The sequence below is a fragment of the Ammospiza caudacuta genome, chromosome 8 (genome assembly GCF_027887145.1).
Source record: "Ammospiza caudacuta isolate bAmmCau1 chromosome 8, bAmmCau1.pri, whole genome shotgun sequence".
Classification (NCBI taxonomy): Eukaryota; Metazoa; Chordata; class Aves; order Passeriformes; family Passerellidae; genus Ammospiza; species Ammospiza caudacuta.
Window position 1 is genome coordinate 5,725,823 of NC_080600.1, and position 13,032 is coordinate 5,738,854.

Below are 13,032 nucleotides of genomic sequence, written 5' to 3' on the forward strand. Positions count from 1 at the left end.
AGCAGTGACTTTTCTCCCTGAGGTTTAAGAGATGAAACTCACTCTTCCATGAGGTGGAAGGACCATTATTCGCCTGATAGCAAATCACATCACGTCACTGGCACTGCCATCCTGCTGCTGGTATTAGCCATGAATCTGAAACACTTTAGTTCTTGAGGCCTGACCTTGGAGCCACTGCCCCAAATGGAACCTGACTCTGCTGATCTCAGGGAAACTTCACGTCTCAGTAGAGTTAAGCATGTACTTACACAGTTTTAAACCCTCTGCTGACACCTCTGCTTCTCTCAGGGAGTTTACTTCAGCCAAAGAACTTTTGAGACTGGCAATTCTGACACTGGGAACTCTTGCCCTAAGGAATATGGGCTGGTTTGATAATTTTATGGGATTTACCCCATCCAGAGGATCAGTGTGTGAAAGTAAATTGGGAAGCAGCTACCAAAACTTCCAGGATTTGGCAGCAAGGCTTCATTTGCTCTGCATAAAGCTGCTCTGCAAACTGTTTTTGTGTCTTGAGCTGCTCAAGGATGTTACAGGGCTCATATTTGTCTTGTGGACCAGTGTCATGCCCATTAATCATTGAGTGTTTGCTCGGGGTACTGGACTTGCCTTCAGCATGCAGTTTCCAGTGGGAAACAAATGCATTCTGATAAAATCCTGCCCTGTTTGTTCCTTGACTCCTTCAGTCAGGTTTGGGCAGCTGTGCTCCAGTGAAGTGCTTGTTAAAAAAGAAAGAATGATCAAAACCAGCACTCTCACAGGTCTGCCACAACCTATTTCTCTTCTTTCTTGCACTTTTGCCTCTTACAGACTCTCAAGACTGCAGTGTATTTTTACTCTCCTTTGGAAAGAGCCGCTGGTTTTACAAACCTCAGTTATTGCAAAGCACTTTCCCATTCCTTAAATCAGCCCTCTCCTAGGGCCTGCTCTGCACACTCCTTGAGCTGCCATTTCCTGCCATTCCCCACAGCTCCCAGCATGTTCTGAGCTACAGAAAGATCTTATTCCCTTTGCTTAATATTCCTCACCTAATAGTCATTCTCTACCATAGGTCAATTGTGTCCAATTAACTTGGCTGTGGAGCTGGGGGAGAACTCCCTGAAATACTGGAACCAATGGCAATGTTTCTGTAGCAGATTAGCAGGGAGCAGGCAATCTCCCAGAGAACCAGGCTGAGCCATAAACCTCTTTTAAGACATTATGAGACACTATTAAAAGTTAAATCTGGTCCACAGAGACCCTTAACAGCAGGGCCAACCAGCAGCCTAAGCCATCCAAAGGATCATTTGAGGGAGCTGCAGCCATGGTTCAGTGGAGGGAGGTGCAGAGGGGTGGCAGAGAGGGCACTTCATCAAAACTCCTGCTGCCTGATTCAGGGGCGCCCTCAGCCTCATGTTCCTGTCTAAGGTGGCATGTAAAGTGCTGAGCTTTCTTTTTGCAGCCCTTACAAGCAGGATGGGACTTGCTTGCTACATTTATATCTCAACTTCCGGTGAGACTCACGGCTAGAGGCACACCAGTAGCCCAGCATGTGAACATACCTGATTAAGCAAGCTCCAAGGATTCCTTTTTCTGGTCTGCCTAGTCAGGCTCAGTAGTCTTGAATCTCATCTAGATTTGAAAATTAACAAAGATTAAAGGAGATGCTGGAATTTAAGCACCACATTAACTGTTCTTGGATAGTTTTATGGATAATCCCCTGAGCAAGGGATTATACTAGATGGGACTAAGATACACCCACAGGGTGCTTAGAGATAAGCCTCCAGTCAGGCTTGCTCTGCTGCATTTGAGACAGAGTGAGAAAACAGCTCCCTTCCAACCTTGTACAATAACCCACCCATCTGAAACAATATCATATTTTAACCATTAACCATTTCCTATCAAAATGGTCTGATTAGGCTTAAAACTGCTTTTAGGCTCAAGATGTGCCGTTCTGTGCCTGCCTGAGAGCAGGGTCATTGCAGTGGGACAGTGGGACTGCAATCTGCAGGTGGCACAGGGACAGTGTCACACCGGTTGCAGTGAGTGATCAGAGAAGCCCAGCGTGGTTTGGGCTGGAAGGGACCTTAAAGCTCATCTCATTCCACCCCCTGCCATGGGCAGGGACAGTTTCCCCTAGGCCAGGCTGCTCCAAGCCCCATCATACTCCCTGCTACTCTCTCCTTGCAATTTAACTCTCTGTCATGACCCCTAAAAATCATTAGTGCATGGTTCAGCCAAGCCCAGACAGCTCTCATTGATAAAAGCTCTTGTGGTGATTTAGCAGATGAAATCCTGCCCCTGGTGAAGGCAGTGGGAGAGCTGCCATCAGCTGCAGCACAGGCTGGCCATGGCCCAGTGCTGGGGCTCATTTGACTCTGGCTGAGTGAGGCAGTGATTTACAGAGCTGAGAGGAACCAGAGCGAGCTGCTGAGCCCTGCTTCTCACAGCAGGCCTCTTCTTATTGTGACCACAATCACTTTCCCCTCAGACACATTTGTTGGCATCCAAAATAGGTTCAAAAAAAAAAAAAAAATCAGCTTATTTCTCCACAAGGGGAGTGTGTGTATCCTGCAGAGCCAGGCTTTCCTGCCAGAGAGCTGGGAGCTGTGTCCTGCTCAACAGAGGGCCGGGCCTGAAGTGTCAAGGTTTGCATTAATTATTACCTGCCAGGATATAGTTTGGCTCTCCCCTAAGCCAGTCTGACAGATCAACAGCTAATTGTAGCTTGTAAATTATTCTTCAACTAGGTTTTTTGACAGAGTTTACTATTTTTTATAGTCTATTAAATAAATAGATAAAGGGGAACAAAGATTCTTTTGAATAAATTTTGCTGTGTGGAGTAGAAAATAAAGCCAAACTTCCATATTTTATCTTTCACTCTGAAAGGACTGTGATAGAAAATACAATTAGCAGGCATTGTCTTTTAGCACAGTTACTCTTAGAGTACAAAAGGAATGAGCACATATTAAATTTCTCAACTTGTAAGAGCTGCTGTAAATATTTATCGCTTTCATTGCACAAGGGAGCAGCTTCAGTCATTTCAAGACCCAAAGCAGCTTCTTAGGAAGAGAGGTTATAATAAAAGCCAAGGAAAGCAAAACCCAAAGGAATGGACTAAATGAAATTGTTCCAGTTGCTTATATCAATCCTACTGCAGAGGAGATAAAATAATTTTGATATAACATTGCATTTTTCAGTCTTACCATCCATCCTTCAATTTACCTGGGTTGACTTCTGTGGAGCTGCTCTTTTTGGTTTGCAAATTATTCACATAAAGCCTTCCAGATTTCCATGTTGTTATGGTTTGGGCCTGGCAAAGCCAGAGCCCCCATGAGTACACCTTCTCCCCGGTGTCTGCTGTGAGATGTGACCAGGAATAAGCAAAGCAGGCTCCAAACTTAAACATAAAGAAAATTTTATTAACTAAGCTACACACAAACAATTACTAAACTACACACAAAAGAAAAGAGAAAAAAAAAAACCAAGGAAAATGAAAACCTCACAAAAACACTCTCCTCCTCCTCCCCCCTAAATTCCCAATACAATACATCCTCCAAATCACCAATTCTAGGTCCAACACCACCCTTTAGATTGCTCAGACTTTCAGCTCCTCAAGAGGAGAGGGAGTCCTTCCATGTGTCGTGGTGGCCTCTTCCGTCCTTGTTCCGGTGCTCTCACCACCGAACAGGGATCAGGGCTGCTTCCAGGGTTGTCTTTTTTTAAGGCTGCTTTGACCAGTTCCAGAAAAACACAGTATCTCACCTTCTCACCTTTGCGACATCTATCCCCCCCATATTTTATATACCCCCTGGGGCCGAGGGGTACCCACACTGAATCTTCTCTGGCACTGGGACATTTCTCCCCCTGGACTCAGTCTCTGTATCACACGGAAACATGGCTCTGTCCATGGCTACACAAAAGAGTCCAGCATAAAATGCCACTCCATCTTCTCCCTTCTTTCAACATCTCTCACTCTCTCTCTCTCTGGTTCAGACCCCCATCACTGGTTCATTTCCTTTGTCCTCCTCCACTCTTATCACACGTCTAGGAAGGGTTAATGTTCTGTAGGGTTTTCATTGTCCAAAAGGGGTTAAAAACTCCTCCAGGCGGCTGGACTCCTGGCTGCACCCCCCCCCCCCCCATCTCCTCAGCTGGGCTGCCTGCTGCCAGCACATATTTACTGAATTTCAAGGTAACGACACAGGCTGCACTCTCTCTCTCTTTCTCTATCTGTCTCCGGGGGGGGGGGGGGGGGGGGAAGGCTGTCCGATGTCTCTTAGGGCTCTTCCTCCACCCTTCCATCCTCCAAGGCCTCCTCACTCCCATGTCTGTCCAGGCCCGGGCCTACCGCATGGCTGCCCCTCCCCCGCCCAGCGGCAGCGGCTGGACGGGGGAGAGCTCCGACCTCGGTCCTTCGAAGTCCCAAGAGAGCCTCCCAGGGCCGAAGCTCTGCTTTTAACCCCTGGGTGTTCTCGGAGGTGTGTCCTAAAACCCACTGGCTACCCCAGGTGCCAATATCAAAATCCAAGCACCCATTGGTTTGACCAGAACATCCCAGAATTCCCACTTATTCCGGTCAAACCACCACACATGTGGCCTTGTCCAGCCACACTAGAAAAGAAAGATAGTTGTTTATAAATGCTGTGTGAAGAAGCATTGTACAGTTTACCTACAGACCTGCCCTTCTTTTATTTTTTTTTCCAACAGCAGGAGTACAAATGATCCAAAATTAGCAGTTGCTATGATTCTATAGATCTGAGTCTGGATGGTAATCACTTGAGTCCCACACATTCCATCCATTCAATTAATAACAAAGTTTCATATTAAGATACAGCAGAGCTGGGGTTTTAGCTTCAATTTCCTTTCCTGTTCCAAACCAAACCCATTTTTCTGTAATTTCACATTTAGGGTTTTGTGCTGAATATGCAAAGGCAGTCATCATCTTCTGAACTCTTTGCCCAGAGAATAAACCAGTTCCCAAAGAACGAGTCTTGTTAGAGTCATCCCTAAAATGAATTTCAAAAAGGGATGGGCAGAAAAGGGGAGAAGGATCCCTTTATTATCCAGAGAAATACAGCAGTATCTTTGTCTAAGACAAGTCTTTTCTGACAGAAATCAATACAAAGAATGAGAAATCAAGATGAGATTTTTATTACCAGACATGGCCTCCAGAATCACAGGGGAGAGCCTCATGCACGGGCTCTGCTGTGCTGTGCCTCATGCCCTCGAGCTGTAACAAATTACTCCATGAATTTCTGGCAGGATTTATCCACCACTGCTCAGAGCTCTGGGGAGCATTTCATCAGTGCCATCACTGACCTAATAACAGGGGATCTAAGTAATAGCAACTTTTATGGAGGCTGTGTGTTATTCCCACAGATTTGGGGATTGGTTTTCGGGAGGGAGGAGGCAGTGAGGGGTAAATGTGCTTCCATAATAGGTTTACACTTTACTGATTAGCTTTGAATGATCTTCTTGCTCTGCCTGCTGACTCGAGTACTGTCAGAAAAGGAATTGGCCAAGCTTCATGGTGAGTGAATGAGACTCCTCCTGAAGCAGGGGGGGTTCCTGTGCTTTATTTATTCATTTTGAACATTCCTGACAGCCAGCCCAGGCTTTGATGCAGAGGGAAGAGAAAGAAATAGGAAGTGATGGTGTTTTGTTTCCCTTTTTTCCTCAGCCTGTTTTGTAGAGCTGAGTTTACTGCCAATATTCCTGTTCCTGGGGCTCCCTGGGCAGCAGGGGCTGGGGAAGGGGGAGGCAGGAGGGAGGTGAATGGAGAGAGAGGTTTTTGCACTGAAACCCCACAGAACAGGGAAAGTGTTCATTTGTGTTGATGCCTTGTCAAGGCTGACCTAGAACAAAGACTAGACAGAGTTAAAGAATAAAAGTAGGGATTTAGTAGGAGGCCTCAGTGGATCCACCTTGGGCAGCACGAGAGCCCGGCCAGGGCTGCACCCAAGATGAACCAAAATGGTCACAAAATGGGATGACTGGTCACAGGGTCTGTCACTTTTATAATTTCTGCTCCGTTCTGCATATTGCAGTTTGTTGTCCCACTACAGCTTTAGGTTATCAAATCTCATCCTTCTTGTTTTTGTCTCTCCAGCCCACGTTGTTTGTGCTCTTGGTGCTGAGATTTGGATCATTTGTCCCTGGTCCCCAGCTGGAGCAGGAATTGTTTTGTCTCCCTGCTCTGTGCAGAGAGCTCAACATCCCATAATATGAAGCTCAGAAGTACACACTAAAGCAGCACAGAATGTGAAAAATAGAAAAGCTCAAACCTGAGGCATCAGTGTCAGGCACTGCCCATTTCCCACTCCATGCACTCTGCTTTTTTGGAGTCAGTGGTGAAGGTGCCAGGCCATCCCTCAGCAGGGAAGCCTGGCCAACAGGGCAGAGAGGGATGGCACCCCAGCAGTGCCAGCAGCAGCACCCCCTGCTCTGCTTCCAAGGTGTAACAATTCCTGCCTTTAGTCCAATACAAGACCAGGGAATCACGGCTCCAAACCCAGCCGGGCTCGCAGCGCTTTCCAGTCCCATCTGGCTCACCTCAGCCTGCCAGCACTGCTTTCCAACAGCCCAGGAGTGTGGATTGCAGCCTCCACACAGCATGGCTGCCACTCCTGGAACAGCTGATGGGAAATTGCTTCAAAACCAGGTTTGGTGGCACAGGCCTCTCCAGCAGACAGTTGTCCAAAAGCAAGTGCCGGGCTTAAGATCCTTGGAACACAACCAGAGACATGGAGCCCCTTGATCACAGGCCTCTTTCCATGCAATGCCCTGTGAGTCTGGAAGAACCATCCCCTTCTTCTCTGCCACTCCTGCAGGGCATTCCTGCTGGAGGAACTCCTGCAGGAACTCCTGCTGAAATTTGTATTTACATTAAAATACATACTATGTAAACCTTCTAAAAAATTCCTTATAAATCCATTTCCCACACTGCAGGGGCATTCCTGCTGTAGGAACCTACCCAAAAAAATGCCTCTTTGGTATTTGGCACTTGATATTCAGCACAGAGAGGAGTTGCTGCCCACAAGAGCTGTCTGTAGATGGCTGAAGAACCATTCTCTTTTCACCTAATGAAAACTCTCATTACCTGTTTTCCCTGTCATCATTGTCACATGCTCACAAACCACTTGCACATGGCATTCCACCCAGGAGCAGAAGTTACCAGCTAGGAGCAGCTGTGAGCTCATGGTAATAATCAGGATTTGGGTATAAATAAGTGGTTGTCTGCTAATTCCACCAGACAAGGATGAGGTGAACTAAATTAGAAAGAGATCTGTACCTGCGCCATGTTTTCTCCTGTCCTCACCTGGAGTTGAATACATATTCCCCTGCGCTCTTGTACTTTGTGCAGTTTACACAAACCAAATTCTTCTGGGAATAGCACAAAACAAGCAGATTCTCCTTCTGAATTCCTCTGCAGGGTTGTGTCTCTTAGCCAAATCTCCTGGTTTTCCTCAGGAGAGTGAAGATAAGCTCTGAATTATGGAAATGAAGCTCTGAAAGAGGATGGCGCAGCCTGGAGTGTCCTCTGCCCAAACACTTGGTCTTCCTGCAGAAGTAAAGAAACATTGTTAGAAGAGGCAATATCTGGGGGATAGGGTTTCTGTCAGTAGTTTCACCTCTGTTTTCTGACAGAGCTAGCAATCCCAGGTTTTGCCAAGGCAGCAATCCCTGTATCCCAACAATGAGTGCTGGTGCTCTCTGAGTGCCTCTGTCCCCTGCCAGGAGGCATTTCTGCAGGGACAGCTTCTACTCAGCATCCCTCTCCCTGAGCACAGCCCAGCCTGCTCCCAGGTGCTTTTGGGAGTTCAGTCTCCAGCAGGAACCCCCCAGCACAGGCTGCCCAGGACCCAGCACAAACATCCTGGCAGGCAGAGCCTGCTGAGCTCCTCGCTGCAAGCAGCCATGGCAGTGACTTAAAGACCATCTGTGGGAACTGAAATGCTGCCTCTGGGCTCCCGGCTCAGACAGCCTCCAAGACTGATTAATTAAGATAATTAGGAGCTGTAAACATTAATGGGTAATGTTCAAGCCTTTCCTAACACGTTCTTAAAAGCTTCCACTGTGTAGTTATCTGTTGACTAATTTTGGCAGGCATCTTTAGGGCTGGAGGGAGCAGGGGGATGGAATGCAAATGCACCACTGGCTCACGGGAGGAGTGAACCAAAGCAAATAACCCACTGGGTTCCTTTAATAGAAGGGAAATAAGTTATCAGAAACAAGAGAATTGTTTGTTTATGGCAGGGGAGAGTGGAGCCAACAGCTCTGCAACCTGTTTTCCCATAGATTGGAATCAGCTACCTAACCTGAAAGCCATTTAAAACAAAACAACAACAAAAACCCCTTCAGGCCTTTCTTGCTTATGGGATCATCTTTTTAGAAGCGTGAACCCCTCTAATTCCAAAGGAGGGACAGCTGTTATGAAGTCCACCTGCAGTTAATCCACTTTACTGGGTGTCCATGGATTTACAGGAGGCAGGGGACACCTCTGGAAGCTTCTGTGCAATGGCAGAAGTTGCCTCCTTCAGTGCAAGATCAGAATTTACGAGAGTGCTGACATTAATGGAGGCAGCTCCATGGCTTTGGGGGGCACCAGCAGGAAGCCCCTGGATTCATCTATTCCCCACACACAGATAAATCTTGGCTGCAGCTATCTGAAACAGCAAGGCCACTTGGACCCTGGTGTCACATCTCCAGAGAGGCATTGATAAGATCACCAATTCTGCTTTCTAAATCACCACAAACTCCGAGATAACCTTTTATTTCCAGTTTGACACCTGGATTTATGATTGCCACCTCTGTGCAGTGATTGAAAACACATGCAAAGGGCTCTTTGCAATCCTGGATTTTGCTCATTCAACTATCCAAATTTCTAAGGAACGAAAAGAAGATTCTTAAAGCAGCATAGGTGCAAACTGAGCTCCCCAAGGGGTTTTCAACATAACAAGTCATGCTCCTTATTTAATCACCAAGTGCACCAATGCTGCACATAAGCACATCTTCACCAGCTTTCCAAACACTGTGATTCCTTTCCAGAGAGACACTCAGCCATCTCAGATCACAAAGCCCTTAGGGACCTTCCCTGACTGATCTCTCCTTTTCCTGAGAGGTTTTGCATTCACTGGGAAGAGGGTCAGGTCCTGATGTTATTTAATTGTCCTCATTCCAAGCAGACTCCCATTGACTTCCACAGGGATTCAGAGAATAAGACATTGTTGGTTTTGAGCCTTTTTCAAGGCTGTTACAGCCAGGCAGAATCACAGTCTTGTTCTCCAAGCAGTTCACCAATGCAAAACCAGGGAAAAACACATTTCAGTGCCGTGGCACTTTGGGCTTTCTGCCTTTGCAGGAATGCTCAGAACTTCCAGCATTTGTGAGCTGATACCCAGCTCTCCATCAGGCAGGATTTGCACTGCACACCTCTTGCCACACTTGCACACAAATGATGCAGAAGCAACATGAAAAGCTCATTCAGATCTCAACAGCCCCACATCAGCAAAGTCACAAGCCCAGTTCTACAGAATCCTCAACCTGCTTGCTCTCAAATCCCTCTGCCCAAAAAGGCTTTACCTTTTCCCCACCCCATTCCTGCCCTAGTTTCTGTCTCTGTAGTTTTCAGCTGTAGACCAAAGGCAAGATTGTCCTCAGCCTGTGTGAATTTTTACAGGGATAGCAGAGACATTTCTGTTCCAAAAGGCACGAGGACCAAAGAAAAAGGTAAAACTCCTGTGAGCAAAAAGATGGGTCCAATTATAGACATTTTCATTTATTTAGCATAATTATTATGCCTTTAACTATATTGATCCATTCTCACAGACCTGCCTATCCTGAGCACTGCTCTGTAGAATAACTCCAGGCTTCCCAATTTTTGATTTGTAGCACTCTAGAAGCAAAACTGACCATTACAAAAAATTGAGGCTAGATTCCCTTTCCTGCTTTCTTCAAATGGCTGCAAGTGACCCACGGATACCCACAGTCCACTGACCTTGAGGCTAAGCCTCCTGCTTAGAATTAAAGCTCCTAAAAATATTCCCTCCTTTATACATCCAAAAGTCTGGAATCAGCTAAAGTAAATAGCATTAGTCTGAGCTGGCCCATTTGCACACAAGAAAAATAAAATCTGGTGACTAATTAGTTCATTTTCCTAAAGCACTTCATACTCATCTCCATAATACTTAGGAATTAAAAGTCTGAAAATGCAAAGTGTTCCCAACCTAATGCAGCAACCCCCCCAGTGAAATTCCCAAGGACACTTCCCAAACATTAGGTTTATTTGTTGTCATAGATACTCACCCAGACACAAACATCAGTGGCACCCAGGGACTCACACTTGCCAGCAGCTTGTTATAATAAAGCTCTACATGTCTGAAAGGCAGGATTGGGCTTTTTTAAAAATTTTTTTCCTGGAAAATCCTGCAGGCTGTGCCCATTCAGTGAGTGTGTTAAGCTGCTGTCCTCCTCTATTCCTTTCTCAAGCAGAGTCCTAACACAGCAGGCTGGGTTTCTGAAGGCAGGAACAGAGCAGTGGGGTGTTTCAAACTGCTAACTGGGGCCTGATGTTCACCTTGGAGCTGGCTTCTCTTTCAGGAATCCTGCTAGATACCTACTAGGCTTGGCCCAGGGGAACCTGCTCTGCCATCTGATCTGCTCTTGGTTTAACCAGCACAGCCTGGTCCTAATCAACGAGAAAGAAAGAAAGGAAGAAGGGAATGAATCCCAAGGGGAAGGGGAAGAGACCCAGCCCAGCTATTATTTCACTCTACTGTGACAGGGAGAGGTGTCTTCTCCAGCAAGTTAATACAGAGCAGGAGGAAGAAGCAATTTTTCCCACTTCCCCATTTCCAACAAGCAAAGATCTGCTGGCATATAGAAACAAGAAACAGGCAAAGAAAAAAGAGCCAAGAGTCCCACTGGTGCCTGGTAGAAGCACTGAAGAGCCAGTGGCTGGCAGAGGAGAGGTGTTTAATGGATATTCTGGGAAGAGAAAGACTGAGGGAAAAGCTCAGAACTAGGGAGAATAAAAATGAGCATGAAGCACAGAGCAGTGGCTCCCAAGCTGCAGCCCTTGCTCCACAGATGGATCTCTTTGGAGAAGCAAGCAGAGGAGCTGGAAAAGGCATTTTCAGCCTTGGCTCTGTAGAATGCAAAGAAGAAAGGAGGCAAGTGGGGTAAAAAAGAACCGTGGCATGGACTGACACAAGCAGAGCAAAGGGATAGCAGAAGCAGCCACGAGGAGCTGGAGAGGCAGAATCAGAAGAGAAGGGATGAAAGAGGCTTAAAACTGGGGGAAAAAAACCCTATGAGTTACCATTTTGATAAATAGGCACAGTTAGGACCAAAGGCTGACAGAAAATAGGAAGTGTTTCCAAGGCAAAGACAAAAGAGCAGTTCCCAAATGTCTGTGGCAGGTGAATATATTAAAAAAGACTTGATTGCCAAGAGAACAGATTTGACTTGGAGAAGATGAAGGAATCAAGTTATGGCTGGAAATGTGGCTGTGGATGACAGCCTGTTATTCTTTCCCCCAAGAGAAGAAGGATATGTTCAATTCTGAAATCCAGTTGTTTCCCTGTTTTCACTGGCAGGGGCTTTTTCCCACTTTTCACCCTGAGGACCATGGCAGGGCAATGTCTGCTGGAGCACGAGGCTGATTCAGGGCACTGTGGCTCCAGTGTGCCAACAGGATTATTTAACAGCCTGCTGACAAGTTCCTCAAGTGCTGAATTCCAAGTGAATTCCACACCCAGCAGAGAAAATTCCAGGCTTACTCTGCAAATCCAAGGAGCCGGAGCTGAGGGGGAAGGAGGACCCAGGCAGCAGGAGCAGGTTATCCCCTAAACCTCAACATCTCCATGGTGGAATAGCTGGAACAGGCTCTAGGTGACAGCAGAACACTGGCTGCAGTCCCAGGGCTGGGAAATATGGCAAGCACACTTGAGACAAAGCTTCTTCAAAAATTATTTGATAATTTCCCTCAAGAACTACCAGGCTGCTCCTTTGTTAGCTGGGCAGTGTGTGTTGGTGAGCACCTAGGGAAGCTCTTGCCAGGGGAAAATTCACATTAAAGCCACTCTGTCCAAATCGTGTACTCAGATTCAAGGCTGGAAAGGTTTGATGGCAGTATTTCTGTGGGCAGAGCAAGAACTTGCCTGAAACCTGAGTCACATCCATTCCTTCCAGAGCCAATGTGTTTCAGTTTTACTGGGAATTTCAGCGTGGGGGAGATTAGTCAGACTCCATCAGGCAGGTTGTTTTTATTATCCAGGTCAGAGTCCAGGGCTTTTAAGTCATGCTGCATTGCAGCTCTGTGCAGAGACAACAGAAATTCTAATTATTTATAGGCATTTACTCTAAAAACACCCAGCTATTATGGTTTGTGTGCTGTGTCAGACAGGCTTAGGATCATCCTAGGCTGAATAAAAGACATTTAATGGCATATAAGGGAGTTTAGGTGGTTCTTCTTAGGCTCTACTTGTACAAAATAACTATATCAACAGTAATAATAACTAAATCAGTAAGATCTTGTGCCAAATACAAATGTGTTTGAATTTCCCCATCCCTGGAAGAGTTCAAGGCCAGGCTGGACAGGGCTTGGAACAAGCTGGGACAGTGGAAGGTGTCCCTGGCCAGGGTATGGGATGAGATGGACTTTAAGGTCCCTCCAACCCAAAGTACCCCTTGATTCCCCCAATTGAGCAGAGGGTGTAGAAGCATAAAAAAAGCTGGTTCAGTATTTCCTGAGGCATTTATGGAATAGCAGGAAACTTGCTGGCCCTGAAATCTGTTCAAATACTCCCCTGTCTCTTCCCAGAGCCCCTTACTGCCTCAGTGATCCTTTGGTGGCTTGAAAAGGAAATTTACTCTCCTGCTTTGTGTTCCTCATCACACAGGGAAACCAGCTCTAAAACAACTCTTCCCAGATTTATTTTTTTTTTCTGGAAAGCCTCTCTAATCCAGCATCCAGTCCTGAAGCTGCTGGTTGAAAGCCTGGCTGTGAGCTAAAGCCAGTGTAGCTGCAGGACTCCTCCAAGCATCCCAAGG

The 13,032-nt window shown here is 46.4% G+C and overlaps 1 protein-coding gene across 1 annotated transcript in view; it reads left to right on the forward strand.

Moving 5' to 3' along the window:
- Positions 1-13,032, forward strand: part of IQCA1 (IQ motif containing with AAA domain 1) — a 103,268-nt gene that overhangs the window by 20,910 nt on the left and 69,326 nt on the right. The window lies entirely within an intron of this gene.